General features: G+C 43.1%; 1 protein-coding gene across 2 annotated transcripts in view; it reads right to left on the reverse strand.

Moving 5' to 3' along the window:
• Window positions 1-23,089, reverse strand: part of AUTS2 (activator of transcription and developmental regulator AUTS2) — an 801,330-nt gene that overhangs the window by 603,092 nt on the left and 175,149 nt on the right. The gene's annotated exons all lie outside the window — the stretch shown is intronic.

The following is a 23,089-nucleotide window of genomic DNA, read 5'->3' on the forward strand; positions in this document are numbered from 1 at the left end:
ACAACATTCATATCACACAGTACCAGAAACCCATTCAGGAAAAGTCAGTATCACAGTTAATGTATAATAAATGTTTTTCCTAGTTAAAAATGCACCGCTTTGCAGAGATCATGGCATGAGTGACATGAATAACATTCAAGTAAAAGCTTCATCTAGTCAGAAGGAACATCAATGTCCTGTTAGTAAGGCTGCTGTGGCTTTAGGGGGTTGGGGGAAGTACATCCTGGATTTTAAATAAGAGATGTCTATTGTGATCCAGCAAAAACGATCTGTAAATTGCCCGCAGGCAAAAAACAAACAGCCACAATTCCTCCTCCTTTGTCAGCCGCTACCAGGCCAACCTAAAGAGAAGAAAAATGAAAAAAACTGGACTTATGGCTTCAGGTCATAGGAGCCGAGTGACTGTGACCTACTTCGCAATGGCTTGCTCCTTGCTTACCCTTTGAGCCCATTGAGCTGCATGTCATAAACTGCAGCCACCAGTACGGCCAGTCCTCTCCCAAACAACAAACTCCCAACCTCTCGTGAATGCACTAGAATCTGTTAAAATAAAACCTCGTATCGCCACTGACAAGTATTTTCTTACTATTTTTCAGTATTTAATTAAAATATATAATCATATATTAGAAGCCAAATCAAACATTAAGGGGGGGAAAAAAAAAAAAAAGCAATGCCAAACTTGAAGGTATTAAGGTCACCCATGAAACCTCAGCTGGTCTCCGCTTTGGAACTATGGTATGATGCAATTTTCAATTATATGGTGAACTATGATTTCTTCTATTTGATCTTCAATAATAATAATACATAATATATAACAAAAGATATGCAAAGATAATGAAGTGTAAATACATTTTTCCCATCCTTATGCACTACAAATTAAGCCTATCTAAAGAACAAACTAACTGATTAAAAGCACTTCAAATTTACTTACTATATTACAGGTCCCAAATGCGATTTAAAACCTTTGCCCTCTACCTAAGGGTCTCAAGCTGTTTTCCAACAAGTCAATTCTCCTACAGCCTGTGGAAGTGGCAACAACTATCTCTTCAGCTCTGTGCTAAACAGAGTACAGAGATAAAGAAACTTTCCCGGGTCCCAACAGAGGTTGGGAGAGCCCCAGGACTGAAACCCTGCAAACAGTTCTCCATCCTCCTTCTTCATCATGGAGAGAAAAACATTCTCACTTGCTTTGGTTTTAAATACCTCACTCACCAATCAGGTCACTTATTACCTATTCATGCAGCGATGTTGCGCATGGTTCATCCAGTCTATCCAGAATTTTAGACTTCATATATACAAAAATGCATCGTTCAGAGCCTAACTATCCTTCAACACAGGATAAGTTAACCATCAATACTTACACAATGCCAAGCTTCCAGAAGAACATCCCTGAGGAACTATTTTCCCAGCTCCATGCAAACAATCTCAAGGTGACCTGTGTAAATCTTTGATGCTTTCAAACCAAGCCAGAAGAGCTGCTACTGCAGCACAAGATCCATTAGATGTCCACTGGCTCTAAACCAGACTAGCTGAGCCAGGACTGAACAAGAACCTGCCCTTATTAAAGGGATAACCCTTTAAAATACCTGCCTGAAAACACAAAATCCGGACTCCACAGCTGCAGTCACTTCCGAGCAAATAAAAAGCACTGGGTGTTACTGTGGGGTGACAGGGGTTGCTGTCACAAAGGAATGATGCTTCTCAAGACCTGAAGTCAGTGGAGACACACACACACACACACCCCCACACCCCCCCGCGCCCCTTTATAAACTCTCTGGAGTACATTTCCCACAGGCAATCCTACATGCCACAGACTGGAAAAAGAAGATTTGTGACAATTTTATGTTACTAGTAATTTTAAACCCATCAACTTCAATGTAAGAATTTCTATGTATTTCAATATTTAATTTATTTAGCCTTCTAGTGTTCTTAAATTAAAGAGACCTTTCATTGCTCTGGTTGGCATCTTTATGACACCTGAAACTTGGCTTCAGTTTTTAAGTGGAATTTCTGCACCTGAAAAGCTCATTAGTGCTTGTGCCCACACTAGAAACACAGGTGCAAAAATACAGACAAGAGCTATGCACACATGGTTTGCCTGGGTGGAAAGATGAATATCCTTTTGAGAGCTTGTATACACGCACTGTATCTTTGTCACTAAAATAAATATCGAAGAGCCTAACCTTTTCCTGCTACTCCACAATTAAAACATCTGCATCTGCGACCGAATGCTACAATCACTGAATCTGCATTTTTTCCTAAACAAGGATTAAAGAATCACTTTACTACACGGACTGGCTGCCAGTTATTATATTAATATACTCTATCTTTCCTTACTCTGGTTTTAAACTGTAAAGGAGAGAGAAGTGCTCTGGCAGCCTTGAGCTCCATCTCTTTTGCCTTCAGCAGCTGATTATTTTCAGGATAGAAATGTTGGCCGCCGTCGGTCCCCGCGAAGAGCCTGACGGCAGGTAATGATGATATACCTGTGTGCCGGTACCAGGCCACCTGTTCCCAGCCTCCCAGGAAGCTTTACAGATAGATAAAAAGCTTCCAGTATTTTTCTCCACATAAACTGCAAGCCATCCATCAAGTTGTTTACATCACACTGAGATATATGCACCTTTATCATTAGAAGAGCTGTCTCCAGAAATGGGATGAACACGCAAGACATCATAAATCTCCCCTTGAAGAAGGCTTCCTGGATCGCATTATTTTTGTTAACAGGAAACCCACCCACCAGCATCCCACGAGCAGCCGTTAAGGGACACGGCGCAACAGGAGAAGGGCAGGAAAGCAGAAGGTTTTTAAAACACAACCGAAACACTCAACGCAGGACGTGATAAGGTCTACAGCGGTGGTATTTTGCTTGGCTGAAGAGTAGTCGTTCCACAAGCACTCTTGAGGCCAGGCAGCTTCTGCCAAGATTTTGAACTACCTACAAATCTCCCAGCCTGGCCCTCAGGTTTCTTCTATGAGCGCAGCCAGACCATCGCAATCTCGCAGCGTTTAACCTTCTTCTGCTGTTTGAGTAAACACAATATGTCAAACACGAAAATGTGCTCAGGTTCTGAAGGGAAGTACCACGCGGAATACCTGAGCAGCAGTCGTCCTCACCCCTCGGAGATTTCACACATTGGCCCAACTACAGTCACTTGTCACCACCGATGCTACGGAAGGGACACCCGCCCGCCCTTTCAGCACAGGAGAACACACATTACTGAGACCCAAGTCCTGAAAGCCACCCACGGAGCAGGGAAAATACTCATCTCTTATAAAGAGGAATGAATTACCACCGTTTCCACACTGTGGTAACACCTCTTTTAAACCACAAAGCTAGCGGCATTGGATGTGCTATGGGTGTAACCGGTTATTCTTTTGAGTTACCAACTACTGGCTACATCGATTTGGCAGCTCTTCTTTTAAGCACCCCCTAAAGAAATGAAGCAGAACATGGCAGAGGAACCCACGAGAAGATAACCAGCAGTTCTGCAAAAAGCTGTCCAAAAAGGAGGGGAAGGTTGGGGGGGACTGAAAGAAAGCTCATGTCTGCATCAAGTCTGAATCGATGCCCCAAACCCAAGAAGAATCTGTACTTAAGGTGGGGAAAAAAGCAGCCTCGCATCAGTGAGTCAGGGGACTTTGACAAGTATCCAAAATGGACCTACCATGGGTTTGCTTTGAAAACTGCTTTCCTGTTTATCGGCTAAAATAAATAAGGAAAACCAGAATTTGCTGTTGTAAACTTTTTTCCTTTTCTTGAGACATAAATTCTCTCACACACTAATAATTTCTTTCTCATCACAGTATTTAGACAAAATAAACCACTTGAGAAAAACAGGACATGCAAAAATAACACCAGATTTTAAATAAAGTCTGGACCTTAACATGAGCTACAGAGAGAATTAAACAAAAGCAGATTGGAACTGATATGGAAAATGGCAAAAAGCTTTACTAGAGAAGCACACGAAATTACAAAGACAACCAGAACAGGACCTGCTGTCCCCCCGTGGTGTCCCTTTGCTGTGACCCATCCCGAGCTGGGACCCTGGGAGCTGGAATCCGTCTCGTTTCCCTCCCCAGGCCCCTGATAAAAAGGGCTGCAGATCCCAAACCTCCCGCTCCACCCCAGCAGAACTGAGTTGGTTTTGCCACTCTACGGGAATAGGTGCAGTTGCTGGTCTGAGAAGCCTGAAACACAATAAATGACTGCTCAGCTCGCTGGAAAAACAACCACAAGATAATTTCCTTTTCTTCCCCCCTTTGTTTTAAATGCAACTACATACAAAACTACAGCACACATTTGCTAATGCAGTAGGAATTTTTTTTAGCTCAACAAGCTGAAGAGACAAGAAAGAGAGGATTTCAGGGAGAAGTGATAGCTTTTAACAGACCCATTGATATCAGAGGAAGGAGGGAGAAGCTTCTGGGGTGGCTGAAGGCCTGCCTGGTTTTCCCACATGCCACATAACAAGGGCTAAGGATCGGTAAAATGGGATGGGAAGAGAGCCCTGAACCCTGGAAGAACAGAGAAAGACGTTCCCTCCGCTTCCAGTTTCTTTTCTTGTCATAAGCAAGCCATCTCCTGAGCAGCGGGGAGAATAAATCTCCCTAGAACTAAGACTAACATTCAAAGCATCTCTGGTGCTTTCCCCAGTCCTTTCCTGGAGCGTTGATAAGCAGAACGATAAAGCCCAAACACCACAAATGTCAATGTAAGGCAGCTCAATGAAGAGGATAAGGCTTTATGTACTAAATGTGTTACCTTTTCTTTATCAGGTGCTCTGTTCTGTGGCAGCAGTTTGCTCCTGTGCCTCTGTGTGTGTGCAACACACACCACCGGACAGGGAGAAAATTAACAGTTTCTATCAGTGGCAAATTAGAAGATGATGAATTGCCACTCCACGGCCTGTATGGGAACCAGTTGGAAGAGCTACTGAAGGAATGGACATTCCAGCTTTAAGGAAACCAGTTTTAATCAGATGGATCAAAGTACTCGACTCTGATAACCGCATTTGCCGAAATACAAGCCTGAATTTAGTATTACATTTGCAGGAAAATAAGAAAAATTCAGTTTCACTATACACCCTTCAGGCCAGTTTATCAAAGTCTGATAACAGCCACGTATTTTATAAAGTCCCTTCATTTAACAGCTCTGCATTGTCATCTGAAGTATAAATTGCCTCTCTTTATTCTACAGGGGTATGATATTTTTGGGACATTGACATTTTCCTTTCAAGCATATCAGTTCTTCCTTCATTTCAAATGATAGTTGCTCATTTTATCTCCCCTTTAAGTGTTTTAAAAGATTCAAACTGGATTTAAAAAAAAACAAAACAAAACCCCACAGTCTTTTCTGGATTTGTGTGTTTTTCCAATGTGTTTTCCATGCTGTAACCCATCAGATAAGCTCCTTAGTTCCCTCCAGTGAGGGATTACTGAGTTTTTATTTATGTTTCTCCTTGTTTGGCCTCCCAAGCACCAATACACTTGTACCAACGTCTCAGCTTCAACTCCCATTAAGGAAAGGAAAAGCCCACAAATGTGATCACCCTTGGAGACTTTCCAGGCTAAGAGAGCTTCTGAATCTTCCACTCTGCTCGAAAAACCTTTGGTCTGACTTTGCAGGCTCAGAGCTCTCAGCCCCCCCCATATGGGTTCAATACGGCCCAAGGATCGCTCACTGCATTGCACACTCACTGCATTGCACACTCACTGCATTGCACACTCACTCCCTGACATCTGAGACAGGAGGAAGCTGAGGAGAAACAGCACTGAGCAATGAACACCAAAGACAAGTTGAAGTCCGATGAGGACAGTAAACTTTATCTTTCAAGACAGCCCCAAGTTTTGTACAAAGTGTCCCTCCTCAGCCACACTCACTGAGCTTTTGTTTCCCCTCCCAGGGCAGGGAAACACTTGCATCCAGTAACGCAGTCTCTAAAGGGGCTACAGGAAAACTGGGGAGGGACTCTGGATCAGGGAGGGGAGCCATAGGACGAGGGGGAACGGTTTTAAACTGAAAGAGGGGAGATTGAGATGAGATCTGGGGAAGAAATTCTTTGCTGTGAGGGTGATGAGACCCTGGCCCAGGTTGCCCAGAGAAGCTGTGGCTGCCCCATCCCTGGAGGGGTTCAAGGCCAGGTTGGACGGGGCTTGGGGCCACCTGGTCTGGTGGGAGGTGTCCCTGCCCAGGGCAGGGGGATTGGAACTCAGTGATCTTTAAGGTCCTTTCCAACCCAAACCATTCTATGATTCTACGATACATGCACTTTTATACTAATGGTCAGCTTTAAATGAGCATGCTTTGGGTTTCTTTACATTTAAAGCCAATCTTAATATATTTGTCTATTTTAATTGGTGCAGAATTGTTCTCAAAAATACTGCATCCCAACAAGCTCACTCTGAAAAGCTTGAAGATATTTGGAGTGTGAACAGAATGATGATCTCCCTTTCAGGTAAGGGCCAGTCCCCTTGCCACAAATTTAGCTTTGCAGGAGGGTGGAGAGTTAATTGCTGAAGCAGCTCCTGGCATCAAGTAAACCCTGCTTATACCCAGGAACAGCCTGGACTACCATCAAGCAATCTGCACTGATCCCCAACAAGAACACGCTGAGATTTTCCCTACCTGAAGGGCACATTCCATCAATATAAAGTCCAATTAATTCAACTGGTAATGCTGATTTATCTTCTGGGGTTTTATGCCTCGTATAAGTTAGCTCACCTATGGCTGAGCTGGAATTTTTCCCAAGGTCAGACAAGAAAACAGGCAGAGCAACATGTAGGGAGCAGAACTTTCCACGAGTTGGAAACTATTAGTTTTCCCTGCTCAGAAGAAACAAAAAAAGCCTATATATCATAACCTCCTGGAATTAAAGTGCATCACAAATCTCACTGCTCTGTACTCCAGGTGGAAAACACATGAATTCAAGCCTAAATATAGAATGTGCCCTACAAAAGCAAGACACCCACTGCATGCACACATCTACAGTACAAGCTGCGTGGCAGTCCTGTCACCTAATCTGTGCTGCCACAAAAATCTGTGCTGCTCCGACTCCTTCGAGCTGGGACCAGATTATTAATAACAGCTTGCCTTCACCCTGTACAGGTCTATTCGCTTCCTGCCCCCTCTAATCTTTTATATTCTTTATCGAGCTGTGTTCTATGTATGATAATTTTATGTCACATTCATCATCACAGCATCACTGAGGTCAGCTTGCCACTGACAGGTTCCTGAAAGAAAGTAAAGAAACAATTTTACCAGATTTTTACCTATCACCTGTGTTGTTATATAAAGAATGGGATAATCCTGCAGAGCTTCATCCTTGGGATTCATCACTACGAGACAACAGAGACTCCTGACTCAGCTGCTGCCTGTTATGACCTGGAACCCACTAGGACAAATATAGCGTTTTTGGGAACCTGACAGCTGCTAAATTCATTCCAGACACCTTACAAGATACACAGAGAACATCCTCTAACACCAACAGCCGCTGCTATGACAAGCCACTTGATTTCTTTAAATTCAGAATGCTTCTAAATGGCTATTAACAGCTGTGAATAACAAAGATTAAGAAGATGCTACACTGTCAGCAAAAAATCCATCTCCTCTCCCATATAAGGGATCGCACTATACATTTCCAAGAATTAGTTTACCATATAAGACAGCAAATCAACTATAAACAAAGTTGTTTATATAACCCAGGCTGGAGTGAGAGGGGGGTCCTCAGTCCCAAACCTTTCAATCATACGCACACAAGATCAAAGCAAGGCTCGCCATGGTCTAGGGACAGATAAAAACATGCTGCTCTCTGTCCTTGCTCTTACACACTGCACATCTAGAGTAAAAAAAAAAAAAAAAAAAAAAAAAAAACAAACAAACAAAAAGAAGCCCCTTTGATTTTTGCAGCCCTCCTGAATGCAGTCACCTCTGCGGATGCCCACACCAGCGATACAGTCACCAGGTTCTTCGGCACATGGGTGGGTGGGTGAGAACTGGATGGATTCATAACTTCAGCCTTCACCAATAAAGTAGCACACACAGAATCATAGAATGGTTAGAGTTGGAAGATCATCGAGTTCCAACCCCCCTGCCCTGGGCAGGGACACCTCCCACCAGACCAGGTTGCTCAAAGCCCCGTCCAGCCTGGCCTTGAACACTTACATACAGTGTAGGAACCAGTGACCACCCAAGGCAAGTTTATATTGTATTTGCTTGTATTTCTGATATTTGTTTTCATCCTACAGAGATATTAAAGCAATCTTGTACCAAAGTAGAACTATGTGTTTAAGACCAGGGCAGAAGAAAAATAAAATCCATTCTTTTTAACACCAAAGAACCCAGTACATAGTAATAAATAATGGCAATGGCTGAATGTCTTCAGGTTAGATTCTAGCTCAAACATCATCATATTTGGAGATATTAACTCTGGCTTGCACTCTTGGATCATCATGAAAAAGCAATATGGGAGGAAGGCAAGCAAACTGTTATTACCAAAACCATGCAGAACATCTCTTGGTTGTTCAGCCGTATGAGAAATTTTCATGAAAATCCAAGACTATAAGTCACAATTAATAGATCTGAATACGTTGGATGATTAACTAGGATCTACCTGAAAATCATTCAGCTATCGCCAGTAGTTATTATCATGCAGGAAGTGCTGAGATATACACATTTAGTGCTTACAAGAGCCAACAAGCAGAGAAGAGACACCATACAGAGGGGAGGAGGGAATGACTAGGTGTACATGTACATGAGCTTCGTTTGTATTCAGCCGGATCAGCTCCCTGTGCACAACAGAGAGAAGTTCATTTTTAGGAGCAATACGAATGACGCAAAGTGTTGGGTTGGTCTCTAGTGGCCACAAGGGCCCAGAAATTCAAAGGTGTGAACATGACCTTGTCATCAACAGCCATTAAGCAGAGATGTGCAAGCTGAAGGTTTACCATAACAGAGACACCAGCCTACGCAGTCCCCTGGCAACAGCAGCTGAACTCTTCTTAAATAACCTTTTGTTAAAGATTTAGGAAAACCTGTTAGAACATTACATTTTACAATGCTTTAAGTAGGGCTTTTGTTTCAAGCGACACTGCTTGCCTTTCCCTTTAGCTGTGAATAGTCTTTACAAGGAAGCACAACGGCGTTGAAATGTTTTAACTGGGATCGGCGACAGACATTTTTTAGGGGAAACAGGGAGAAGTCAGGTGAGACTGGCTGGAACTGCTGCAGTTACACCACTCGCTACGGTCTGAACCTACGCTCTTAAAGACAAGACAAGATCAAAACATGATCTAAGGCTAAGAAAAGAAAGAGAGAAAACGTGGCTTCCACCCGTAAACTACCTCTGGCTGCCGAGCCCAGCGCTGCACAGCACGTGCTGTAACCAGCCACACGCAGACCCTGGGGCATGGGGACGTGCTCTACCTACAGCAGGTTGCTTAAAGCACTGATTTTTCACTGCTCTCCAGTTACAGGCTCACAGTGCCACTGCAAGAGCCAGAGGCGACACTCTCATTAAACAGAACACAAAAAGAAGTAGCAAAGTTCAGAAGGGAAATGTAGAACAGCACCAGGGATAGATGGCAGAGACCCAGCCTCACCACATGGGTGCTGCATGCGTGAGCTTCCTCCTGTCACCCAACACATTCAAAACATGCTTCCAAGACAACAATGACAGGCTCTTGCAGCTTCTAGGAGACAGTAAGGATGGCTCGTCTGCAGAAAACTTCTCATTTGCTCTCTCAAATTTTTTTAAACTTTTCTCAATGGTCTCAATGCCCTCAAAATGGGACAGGAGGCAAAACAATCCTATTCCTCCTGCCCATGGGTCACATCCACTTTTGAGGATATCACTATCTGGCATTTCTAATCTCTCTCAATTTTCTAACCTCTCTCTTCATTGATACAGAAGTGGAATCACAACTGCTGGAGTCTCTCAGCAGACTGTAATATGAAATCAGGCTGGCTTTGCTTCCGTAATCTCTGCGCAGCAGTTTAAGCGGACCCCTGTTAGCCGAGACGAGCCAGTGTACAGACTTGTGTTCTGCAGCGGTCAAAGGGAATCTAGCATTAGTAACTGGAAGGGTTTTCATGTCAGTTCAAAAGAAAGCTTAATCCTGGTATAGTTCTCTGCTTTCCTTCATTCCTCAACACAACACACTGATATTGTTACGCACATCAATTCAATGCATAGCTGTTTCGAAGCAGATGAACTGCAGAGTTTCTTCCCTCTCCCTTCTGCTTCCATGCAGAAAATTAAATATCGAGGGTTTCACAGTCCATATGAAAACCACTGGCTCAGATGATGAGCGAAACACTTCTTTTGGAGGATTAACATGGAGTAGATGGCAAAGAAATGCAATTACATTTTGGTTTCAATGACATTAAGCACGAAGAGTATCCTTAGTTTAGGGAACGTGGCAGTATCAAAACTCGGCTGATGATAAAGATGATTAAGGGAAAAAAGTTAACATGAAATGACTTCTCACAGCAACATGCGGCTCTGCAAAGAGAGGACTAAAAGCAGCTCTGGCCATCTCAGGAGGCAGCGATGAGTGCCATTGCACCCAGATGTGCTGGCACAGGCGGACGGAGCAAGATAGCAAGGGGTGTCTCCTTGGACCAGGGAGCACAGCGGGGTATGAGGGGGCTTCGGTCAGGAGCTCAGTGAAGAGTTGTGAAACCAAAGAAAAAGCAGCACGAGCTAGGCGTCAAGTCTGAACATTACTGTCCTCTCTTCAGGACAGTAAAAGCAAGGACAGCCAACAGATTCACGGGGAATGGAAGATGAGCTGAAATTAAAACGACTGGAGAAACAAAACCTATGAAGAAAAACATCTGATGGACAGAGAGGAAGCGTGAGTCACCTCAGGAGCTGAAAATGGCCAGGAGAGGTGAAAGGAAGGGACTGCAAAGCTCTAAGAAGCCGTAAGCATCAGGACTGGCACAAAAGGGCTTTATGAGAAGCCTTAAACACCCCACAGCAAATAGAGAGATCAGCCTAAAGAAGCCCTGGGGCAGCACAGGGTCTGGGCAGGGGGGGAGATATAAAAGAGCCCATAGAAGAGAGCAGAAAGGGAGGGAATGAGGAAACAGCACAAATCAGTGCAGAGACAGAACGGACTGACACGTAAGAACTGATCTAGAAACATTGGCCCTTGGGAACAAAGTGCAAATAGCCAAAGGGCATGTGAAAAGCTCACACAGCACAGAGAAGGACGAGGAAAGAACCAAGCTGTAGCGAAGAAGACAAGAAGTTGCATCCTACCTCCTGCTCTCCCTTCAACAGCCACCACTGCCAGCTGCTTTCCAGAGGAGGAATTAAAGTTCCTTTAAGCAGTTTTGCTAGGTAATCCGTAGCAGTTCATGGAAAGAGAAATGTCTTATTGACTCCCAGCTGCCGTTCACCTTCGCATACCCAGGAACACTGCAGCAAGGAGACATTTGCCAATTTTTAATAGTTAGAGCCAATATTCATGGCAGCAAACTGGAGCAAAGCATCGCTCTGTCGGACTGGCAGGTCCTGCGTTCTGTGTCTCGGAGCACAGCCCAGTCATCAGTGGTGGCTATTCTTCATTTCACCCCATCCATTTGAAAGAAGAAAATATTCTAAAAGAGGAAGCCTCACCTGAAGTTAAGGACTACTCTTTGGAAACACAAGGCTAAGACGTATGACTAAATACAACTGTGGAATTCTTCCTGACTGAACTCCCCAGCAGAATCTATACAAGGTAATCGACTATAAGCAAAGATATCGTAACGCCAAGTGCTCGTGGGGTTGTCTCCTAACTTAACAAAACTCTAATTCATGGTTTCTCTCTCTGTTTCACCAGTAACCTGGAAAAGAAAACCCACCCATTTCTAAATACAGGAATTCTCCCTCTGTTGTGCGCCTGTACTCCATCTGCCACTCTGGGGTCCTGATCCAGGACAGCTGCTCTTAGGCCATCAGCATCCTGCTGAGATAAACACTGGTGGAAAAAACAGCATTTAAAGTACTTAGAAAAGTCAGCAGTCAGGCGAACGCCACAGATCCCAGTAAAAGGTCAAAAAACCAGAATGAGATTTATTCATTAGTTATGTGACTTCTTATTGAGTTCAACTGCAGGCTTTAATAGACACTGACATACTAATACTCTAGCGGAGTCATTTAAAAAAAAAGAAATTAAAAAAAAAACAAGTCCAAAGGGTTAGCCCATCAAATTAGAGGGGTTCCTGCTTCCTTTTGTTGATTTGCAAGGACCATCAGGAAGGACACCCTCTTGCACAACCAGCAGGTCCCACTCGCAGCCCGGTAGCGCCGAGGGACGGGTCTCACAGCCCCCGCATGAAAGGAGCAAACACCTTGGAATATTGCTAATGGGGTTTTGTTCTTCCTTTTCCCAGAAGTGGATCATTAATTGCTTTCCTCCTTAGTGAATCCCGAATGGAAGCACACATATTTGCTCAGTGGAAGTCTCTGCTGTTAGATTTTACCAGCCATGAAATCGCTGTGACTAACCTGCTCCCTTACCACAGGTTGATGTGGCAGCCCAGCCGAAAAGGATTCACTTCTCACAGCACCACAAAACTTTATCATCCCTTTTGCCACACAGACTTAAAGGGAAGTACCCGGTTAACACACCTCCTCCTGCTATGCTTTCAGCCCACTCTAAAGGGGAAAAAATGGCATTTTTAAGCTCTATCACCTGCCAGTTCCTACTTGGCAAACTATTTGCAGGTGTGGCAAACTATTCCCTTGCCTTGCTGTCCCACCATGCCTGGCCTTAAAGACTCACTTTCTAACCCAATATATCAGAAGGTGCCCAGCATCCAGATTCAGTTTGCTCTTCCTCTCTGACAGAATTACTAGATTTTCTTTCTTCCCTGCATTTAACTCCGTGAAATGTGCAGTACTTTAAAACACCATCACTATTATTAAATTTTAAGTATATGGTAACTAGACATGTATAAAAGATAGCTTTAGAGAACCCCTGCAAGACAAAACACTACATTTTGGTATGCCTTCTGATAAGTACCTCAACAATCAAGCATTTAAACCTTGGCTGTAATTTCAGAAGAGTCACGTATAAAACCTTATTTATAGCTGTGTTTTTCCCCCTCTTTTTCTTCCCCCTCTGAGTCATCCTGGTCTAGTTAGTCCTTAGAGGGGCTGTGCATAAAAGGCAGCATTGAAAATGTGGTATATCAAAAAAATACACATATACATTATATTTAACACACAAGCTGTAAATCTGTCATTCATTCATACCGTGAAGCCTACCAGTAAAAAAAAGATAAAGGCATTGAAATGAACTTTTCATACAAATCACGGGATAAGATACCAGAGAGTCACATCGTTACCTAGTGCACGTTCAGGAAAGCACAGGGCTTTCAGCAGGAGTGATTACTTCGCAACATGGAACCGTGTGGAAACTACTAACAGCCTTTTGTTTTCAAGACCTTTTAATTTACTGCGTACCATAGAAATTATATTCCACTTGCTGCATCTGGTACATCATTAGACGCTACACATCCAGCTTAATGCATCCTGTCTGATTTCAGAGATCACAGACTACTTCAACTGGTTTAAGTACCAGTGAGATAGATATAGATATGCATACACAGCTTTTGTTACTTTCTGAAGTTTAGATGACCCCCATTTCCATCAACAGATGACCATCAACAGATAACCTCAGCATCAGAAGCACAAACTTGCATCTTAAACTCAAAAAATAACTTTTCAGGCAAGGAACCGCAACACCCCACCTTTCCCTTAGCCAAAACAAGCAGAGATTTCAGGAGATGGCCCCAGGCAGTGCCAGCACACCAGGCTCCTTGCCAAACGGACCAGGATCAAGTGCTGAGGTTTTACTAAGAACATTTTGATCTTTCTCCTACAAAACAGTTCACAGAATAACGGCACGAGGAGACTACCATCCTGCGAGGCTTTGTTAATGGTGTGCTGGCTGCGTTCGGAGAGACTCTGCCCATCAAGCCCAGTAACGCCGTGTAAAAGCAGGCGGCTGGTCTGAAAGAGGCACCTCCTGTAAATGTCAGTGGTTTTTTAAAGGTTAAGTAAGCATCTTGAGAAAGGCCTCCATGCTCGTGCGCTTCACCTTAGTGCAAGCTGATAAAGGATTATTGGGGAAAAAAAAAAAAGCAAGCCTGCAAACAGATAAAAACTTAACAGGTTGAACAATTGAAATTTTCCATTCCCAGCATACAGTAGGACATTACCAGTGGCAGATTTACCATTGTTAATTATCACAGCAAAGTACTGTTTTCTTTTGCCTAATTAATTACTTCACCTACAGCAGAATGTTAATTCATATATACCATCATTTCTTAAAGCTACCAAAGCTTCTGTTTGAGTGGCCCTCTGAAATATTTGCCTTGAAAATAAGAATGAGCTCTAAGAGTGAGGACCCGGCACCTTGGTGAATTGAGCCTGGAAACAAGCCCTAAAACCTTATGGGAGGCCTGTGCTGTACCATAAGCTTTATTATTGATGTTACCTGACGGGAAATGGGCTGGAAAAGGAAGCAGCAAGAAAAAGTCCTGCCCAGGAATGATAGCCCCAACTGCACGGCTCTTCTGGGTTCCCTGCGGAAACACCAGCGTGGAAGTCTTCCCTCACCAACAGGACCTGATATCTGGTCTTGATCTAAGTGAGGAGGGAACCAGGGATGGAACCTGGATGTGAGGAACACCCCGAGAAAGAAAAAGCAGAATAAGGAAACAAGCTGCAGAGAGGGAAAATCCACCAAGGGAATAACAAAAGAGCAAGAGCAGAACAGAATCAAGTGGGGAAGGCTGGAACAGGAATCACTGAAAGAGCTCAGACATCTCATGAAAAAAAAACCCAAACCCATAAATAGAAGGAAAGAGAAGGGTAAAACCGTACAGAAAGATTAAAGGCAAAGGAGAGATCAACTTTAAAGATTACCCTACAGAGAGCTTGCAAATGCTATAATAAGAACATAATGCAGGTTACCACCAAAATGTCAACCTCTATGCGAAGATGAGTCACGGTGTGCAGAAGTTCAACCAGAACGATCAGTCCTTCCAGGAGCACAGCACTTTCAGCGGAAAATATTACTTAGTTTGCTCCCAGGCTAATTTGATCAGAATACAAAACTACTACATATTGAATATCATCAGAAATAAACCTTTCCTTCAAAGGTCTTTGACTTTAGCCAAAATTAGTACCACAGATGGTACTGGAGATTCTCCTCGACTGGAAAATGCCAAAGCTTCCCAGCAGTGCCCGCTCTGGCTGGCTCTGAAGGGGATGAAGTCAGGCTACACCAGGGTTAAAGCAGTGCATTGGCATCACTATTTAACCCACCTGTTCTGCATTTCTTCACTTAGCTCTGCAGAAACCACCACCAGATTTTGTCACACAGATGGTGGGAAGGAAAACTGCAACTCCTCAAATGAGAAAACTGCTGGTGTAGATCCCGCTGCGCCTTTCTGGCTACACAGATAAGCACCTCTGGCATGTACCTGCCACCCGTGTGTACTGCAAAGAGGTGGCAGCTCCCGCGGCTGCTGGAAGCCCTGATAGCTCCAGAAGAGACAACTTCACCCCTCCAGCCCAGTGTGAACTGCGCAGAGGAAGGCACTCAGCGACAACCCTACAGTAACCCAACTCCTCATTTCTTCTAACATCTCTGCTTCCCCTTCACCATCAGCAGCAAAACCAAGCAGAGAGACAGCGAAACAGTTCAAAGAGCCCTTCATGAAACTGCTGCTTTTTAAAAATATAAATGTTAACAGAACAGCTCTGAGGATACAAGCTGTACAGGATGGTAGGTGTGGGGAAGGGCAGTTCACATGATGTGAAACACAGGCAAACAATTTCAAAATCTACACCAGGCATCAGTGAAGATGTAAAAACCCTTAAGTGTTTTGTGAATTAAAGCATCCGTGTCACCAAAGGCTTGCCAAGTGACTTGGAAGGACTGCCCTTCATGCCTTCTCTCCCTCCTGCACCCACCTGAAAGGAAACTGGTCTCATTCATGTTGGGAATGTGATCCCTGTGTGGTTCGGAGTGGACCAGCACAGCTTAATCTGCAGCTCCTACTTGAGTCTGACTCACTAGATAAAAGGTGTTTTCAGTCACCTAAAAGCAGCATAATATATGAAAAATACTTAATTTTCACTGCAATTATTTCTGAAATATTTCACGGCAATTTTTATCTGTCCTTGAAGCAGTGTCGGAGCAGACGCTGCGGTAGGTTCAGCATGAATCTAAACAAAAGACAGTACTACTTGCTCTCTGCAATTTCTGCTGGCTGCTATTTGTAAGACAACAATAACAAGACATGATTTTTGAAGAAAAACACGGTGGTATAATTTGAATGAGTAAAATCAAACTATTCAGTCAGATTTTTCGGGGGGGGGGGTGGTCACATTCTTTGCATTAGTATAATATTTCGCAAATCTAAAGTGCAGCGGCACACAAGGATGTGGTTTGTTTCTCTTTCAAACAGTCATCTGCAAGCAATTTCATTCAGTTAAATATCAGAATTAAATTTTAGCCATAGTAGTGCTTCTGTGCAAAGGAAATGATGTTTTAAATAGGCATGCAGATGTGATCCTGCAGATTGGGGCTTAAAAAAAAAGTAAATAACTAAAGGCTGTCTACACAGGCACTTATTCCTGAATTGCTATTTCCAACCAGTTCCCTGAGGAGACTATTTTACTCCAAAATAAAAGTTCTTTATTCTGAGCTAACCAAACCCACTTCAAAAAATAGAACCAAACTATTACGGAATAAGCTTTTCTGACCCCCAGAAAAAGAAGATAAAATTAATAAGAAATACTCTGCTTCAACTATTTTGCATGAAGACACATACGCACCTCAGACTGCCTGTCTCAGAGAAAAATACTTTCCTTTTATTTAGTTATTTATTTATTTTAATCTATTCCAGATGAGCACAAGATGCATCCCTGTTCCCTATAAAGGATCAATGGGCAATGAGGACAGAGGTAACCACTTCCCACACAGAAATTCCGAGAGAATTTAAGTGCAGAAATGGCCAGAGGAAGACAAATACTTAAATGCCTCCTATAACCACCCCTCAACCCAACATACACAAATACTGACTGTCATCCAAGATTTAGGAGAATGAGGTTCAAGTTGGGCAGAAAGCTCAATTGACCTGTGTTTTCCAGCTCTTGTTCAAATAACTGATACCCAGAAAAAACATATTTTGGAGTGGAGGGCTTCTACACTCTTTCTGCGCTTCTGCAATGGCTATTTTGGGATGTGGAATGACTTCAAAAATTTCACTTCAAGATTTTTTTGGGAATATTCTTTCTTTTGTCATAAGGCAAAACAGTACCATTTTGATATGTCAGAAAAAAAAAAAAATCACAACCAACATTTGCAGAAGCACAAAATCATTTCCTCTTGATTTCAGTTGTGTATCTGGCTGGAGGAAGAGGAGCTCTGCTTATCACGGGGGAAGGTCTCTGAAGGAAAGAGTCTTCTGGGAGAAGGGCTGTCCCCCCGGTAGCAGGGCTACACTAACAGACATGATCTAGCTTGACTTCACCTGGAAAATGAAAAGCTCTGTGTAGCTCTTAAATATTTTATTATTGAAAAGGGATCATATCCAACTGAGAGCTTTGTTTACGACTTGGCAGAGTAAATGGAAAATATCACATGTTGATATTTGCATTTATCGCCTCTGTGCATTGGGAAATGGGTAACCACACGCACAGAGACTAAATCCTGGCAGCAGCCAACAGCCAGCTAACAACCTCCCTCATATTCAAACCGGTATCTTTTCAAACCCATTCAATTCCCAAAATTTAAATGTAACGATACCTTTAAATCAGAAACAAACTCTCCAGTGTTCTGGGAATGAAATAGTGCTAAACTATGCGGTAACGCCAAGTAAAGAAATACCTCCCTCTCTATAATAAGCCCACAGGAGACCACAGCCCCTTACACAACTATTTGCTACTGTGGGATTATTGCTGAATTATTGCTCAAAAAGCGGCTAATAAAATTTGAGTAAAACCAGAACCATTCCCACTGTTGTTATCAAAAGACTTGTCTGTATCTGCATAATAAACTCTGTTACGGGGAATGAAAATGAGAGTATAAAAATCTACTCTGATGAACGTCTTCCTAACGAAAGTAAAATATTTATCACTTTGCAATTCTTACTTATTGACTCTGAGTAAAATATTTTGGGGGTTAGATGCCTAATGGCTACAGAGTTAAAATGTGGCTTTTAATCACAACATTGAAAAATTAAGAGTTTTTTATTTAAATAAAGGATCAAGCTAAAACAAGCCTTGTGACAATGAACAGCATTTCTGCGGTCCACTAATTGAAAACACTACTTGACTTTTAGATGGATCAAATCAGCCTGTGCTAAGGGATAAATACATATGCCATGGTTTTACGCTTTTTAAAAAAATTATTTGTTTTAAAGTAGCATGTAGAATTAGCACTGTCCTGTATTGCTAAAACGGGAGCGTGAATGCCCTAATTGCAGGTGATTTAAAAATCCATGGGCAAAACTGCCATTTAATTCTGTGGTGCAACAACTTTATAACCTGACGCCTTCACAGCTTGCCAGCAGAGAGAAAAAAAAAAAAAAACAAACAAAAAAAAAACCACACACACAAAAAAACCAACAAAAAACAACAACAACAACAACAACAAAAAAACAAAAAAAACCCACAAAAAAGGACTTAAGTCTATTTCAGAGAAGACAAATGAAGGCACAGAGAGAACAAGTGGCATGTCCAATGTCATGTGGTTATTGGGAAGAGAGCCAGGAATGGAATTTAAGTGTTGATCCACTCTTAACTCCCAGGTTTTCTGCTCCATAACCGTTTTTCATCTTCCTTTAAGTCCTCGCCACCCCCAAACGCACTACTCACAGTGGGCCTGAATTCCCGTTTATTGATTAAAGCGATGGGCAGAGAGTTTGTATTAGTCTGGGCTCCTCCACCAGCTGCGGGGCTGACCTCCGAGATGGGTGTTAATCTCAGCACTCCGAGTCCTCTGCGGAAGGTGCTCTGAACGATAACGGTTCGATTTTCATAGTCTGTTGAGCACCCACACTTCCCAACAACATCAAAAGCAGCCATGGGTGCTCCGCTCCTCACCCAGTCAGGCCCCGAGTTCAAAGTCCAGGGCTCCCTGCAGAAGGGTTCCACGCTAAGCGGAGAAGTAGCTGCTAAATGAGAGCTGTTACAGTCGAGGAGGTCAGTGTAATTTTACTGCCGCACCGTTACACTGAGAGCACTTGCACTATTTCCTGGGAGTGAAAGATGGATTTTATAGTCTTCCTTCACTTTGGCGTCGTGGATTACAATTAGCAAACGAGCCTTCTCTCCTAAGGACAGGGGGTTTTGAGAAAGCATGAGGGGTAGAAGTTCCTTGGTCTCATTCCTTGTGTTTCGTTAAAAATAAATAACCTACTTAAGGGGGAAAAACAGTATTACCCAAGGTAAACATACCAGGAGTTTCAACTAATGTTGACACAGCACAAAACACATGTCAAATATTTGTCAATGAACTTTTAAATGCTATTTACGGGAACTTTTTGGGGTGTGTGTTTGTTTGTTTGTTTTAATATTTTGACACTTTGTCATTATTTGTTCCTTTTCCAAGGCAGGCTTTGCTTTTAGCTGCCAACAATTTTATTTATTTAAACCACGCTATTCATGTACTAAATTTTAAAAAAAAAAAGTTTCTGAAAGCATGTTATCCCTGGCATTTAACCACCAGCTTGTCGTACAGCTTAGCCCTCTAACCTCAGCACTTCAATGGCAGACTTTACAGCAACCACTTGCTTAAAAGAAAAAGGGGGGAAAAGGGCAGATTTTTGGATGACAGAAAGAAGGCATTTTTACATTGACAGAAAGATTTACGATATTTAAATTGTTCAGCCAGACTACTACAATGTAATTACTGAAGTTCAGATGGCTATCCTGTATTTAAATGCACAGATACACTCCACTGCAGCTACTTGTAGATAGCTTTGATGGGCTAATTTGCAATAAAAAGTAAGATTACAAGGAAGACCCATGAGGAGTCAAGTTGGCTGGTGCGATGTTTAAAACGTAACTTGGATTTCAATGCTCTGCCAGCTGCATTGCGTTGGCTGGCCCTGGATTTGGGGCCAGTTTCTACACCTCCAGCTAAACTACTCCATGGAATCTCTCTTAACTTTTCTTAGTGACATTCAGGTTAACGTCACGCTAGTAAACACCAACTGAAATGACCTGATTTTTCTAGAACAAGAAGCCCAAGGAATACCCACATCACCTATTCTGAAGTCGTATGAATGCGTTACAGCCGTTGTCAAAATCTGCTTTTAGGCTTCTTGAAAGACGGTGGGAATTTTGAATTTAAGTCAAAATGCCCAACTCATGTCACTCTTAACAGGGTTGGAAATCTCACCAGAAAGTGTCCCACACTAGACTGAAGAGTTTCTTAGTTCCAGATCGCAGTTTAAATGAAAAAACCCTCCGACACGAGAAGACATCCTTCCTGTGTTTCAGCATTTGGTGGAAACCAATCTCAAAGCTAGAGATTTAGAGCAAAAATTAGAGCAAAATTTAGAGCATTAACTGCCTTTTCTGGAAACTTGGCAAGTAATGTTTGATTTTAGCTGAAGTTTTGCGCCAGGATTCAGCTATTTCAACAGAATTGTCCCCTCTGTGCTGAAAGCTGAGGAACAGAAACCACCACCATCCAAGCACAGCTGATTTCCACCAGTCAGACCTGAGTTTATGCAGGACGAGTTTTCCACTACGTCTTAATGCAGCAAATAGAAACACCTTAAATATCTAAACGAAATGCTGCAGCCATAGCAGAGATCTCCATATGAGAACAAGCTCAGCCGAGTTGCCAGGGGGAAGGAAAAAAACCCTAGGAAGAGAATAGAGTTGTGTGTAGCAGCTGACAGAAGTTCAGATACAGCTAGTCAAGTGCAGCCAGTTATGATTCAGTTCTATAATAGCATTTGCACTGACAGACAAGACAATCTTTCTTACAACTGTCTGTAGCTTTTTGGCTTGAAGAATCTTGATGCTCTTATAAATTGCAATTTCCCATCACATTCAAAATGTCTATATATTTTTACAGGACACAAGGCATTTGTATGGCATCTGTTACAAAATATATATTCCTACAGCCTAGAAAATGCATTTCAAGTCTTCATACATTAAGTCTGATTTATTCAGGCTCATGGAAAAACTATTTCCAGCAAGCTGTCTTGAACACAGGATGCACAAAGAACTGGGGTGCCAGAGACCGGCTTCTGATTCTCTGCCCTTCGGCAACAGGATAGAGAAAAGTTACCTTGACCTGAAATTAATGTAAATTGAAAGTGCCACAATATAAACTACTCCAAGAATGTAATTCTAATCCCATTTACCTGACAACATTAATCTGTAAAGCACTGATCATCAGTGAGTTATCTCAGAGTTCATTGCAGTTGTCAGAGAGCATCCCTCTTTGCGGAGACATTACTCTTTTAAGCACAGAGATTGAGTTTTTACTCAGATCACTTGGAGATACTATTTGGAGATAATCTCCAGCTGAGGAGGCAGACGCCAGCACTGCAGTTCCCGGGGCTGCAGGAGAGCATTAACACACCCAGGAACACATGGTGCTCACTCCAGCCTTTCCCGTGGCAGTTCCTGACCACCCTGCACTGCTGCCATTGAGAAATGGGTCCCCCACATTCAAAGACCGTGACAGAACTATCAAAGCCCAAAGGTGCCTTTACCTCGAAGAACCTTTGCAGTTTGATATTCCTCCTATCTCACGGTCTCCAGTGACATCCCAGCGCTGTCAGAGCTGGCACTTTTCCGCTGGGCATCAAAGCCCAGTGAAGAGCATCGGTGGATGGAGCCAGATCAGCACAAGTCAGCAGTGATGGGAACAGCTACACCGAGAAATCCAAGCACGACAAGGGCATAGCAAAGTCAAGTCACAAAACCACAGCATTGCACTGGACACGGTCCCTAAACTCTCTCTCCCGAGCACAGTCCCACTAAGTGACTGCAGAGAGTCCTGGAGACGGCATAAAGCAGATGTGGCAATGGCTTCTACCTCCCCTTCGCATCCCTTGCCCAGATGCTTTATAGATCCCTTACAAACAGCCAGGAGCTACAGATGAGAACTTTTGTGTCTCTGCTGAGAGATTTCACACTTACTTACAGATTGTCTTTATCATTATTTTTAATACAGACCCTCATGTAGCTGCCTGCTTTGGCTTCAGTTCATTTATTCTCTTCGCACCCTATTTGTGACCATTCCTTCCAGAGCACTGAGCAAACCTAATCCTGCCAAAACTATACACAAAGTGTGGGACAGAGTGAGCAGGTGATACTCTGCTGTAGGACCATGGATTGCTACTGCCTGTGCCTTCCTTCAAACAAGCTTACACCGCTGAGCATTCAATCCAGCACACAGAAAATCATTTAGGCACATATACACCATATCCCTACATCCTCAATACAGCAGCGGGAAAAGGCAAACAACAACCTCCACACTTTAAACGAGAGGAAAAGCTTCACCATGACACCAGTTTGGAAGAGATTCACACAACTGTCTCAGCAGCAGCTCTTTATAGGAGGGGGACAAGAGCCGGCGGAGGCTGCCTTTTGTTGGCAGCTCAAGTGGGCAGACACTCCAGGGAAAGTACAGAATAAAGCAGAAACTGCCTGTTAAGGCAGCAGAACAAGGCAAATACTGAATCTCGGTTCAATCACTGTCTTTATCGCAGCACACGCAGGCAGGAATCACGCTGCAGATTCATCGCTGCTTCAGAACAGGTACCAGAAACAGGGCATCCCACGAGGGAGGGCTGCGTCCGGCACATGGGATGCCTCCGAAGCTCGATGCTCCAGCAGGGACACGCAGCCACGGCACCGCGTGTGACTGTCCCAGTGAACTGACTGCATCGAGAAACCCGAGTTTGGGGCTTTGCTCCTCAGAAACCACAGCCCACACTCATTTGGCTTTTAAATAGAAAACACCAGTCTGTGGAAGTATGAAATACACTCATTTTAATTCACCCTTATAAATTTGTGGCAGAGCTCATAAAGTGTGTCTGGAGAAC

The sequence above is a fragment of the Numenius arquata genome, chromosome 18 (genome assembly GCF_964106895.1).
Source record: "Numenius arquata chromosome 18, bNumArq3.hap1.1, whole genome shotgun sequence".
NCBI classification, from domain to species: Eukaryota; Metazoa; Chordata; class Aves; order Charadriiformes; family Scolopacidae; genus Numenius; species Numenius arquata.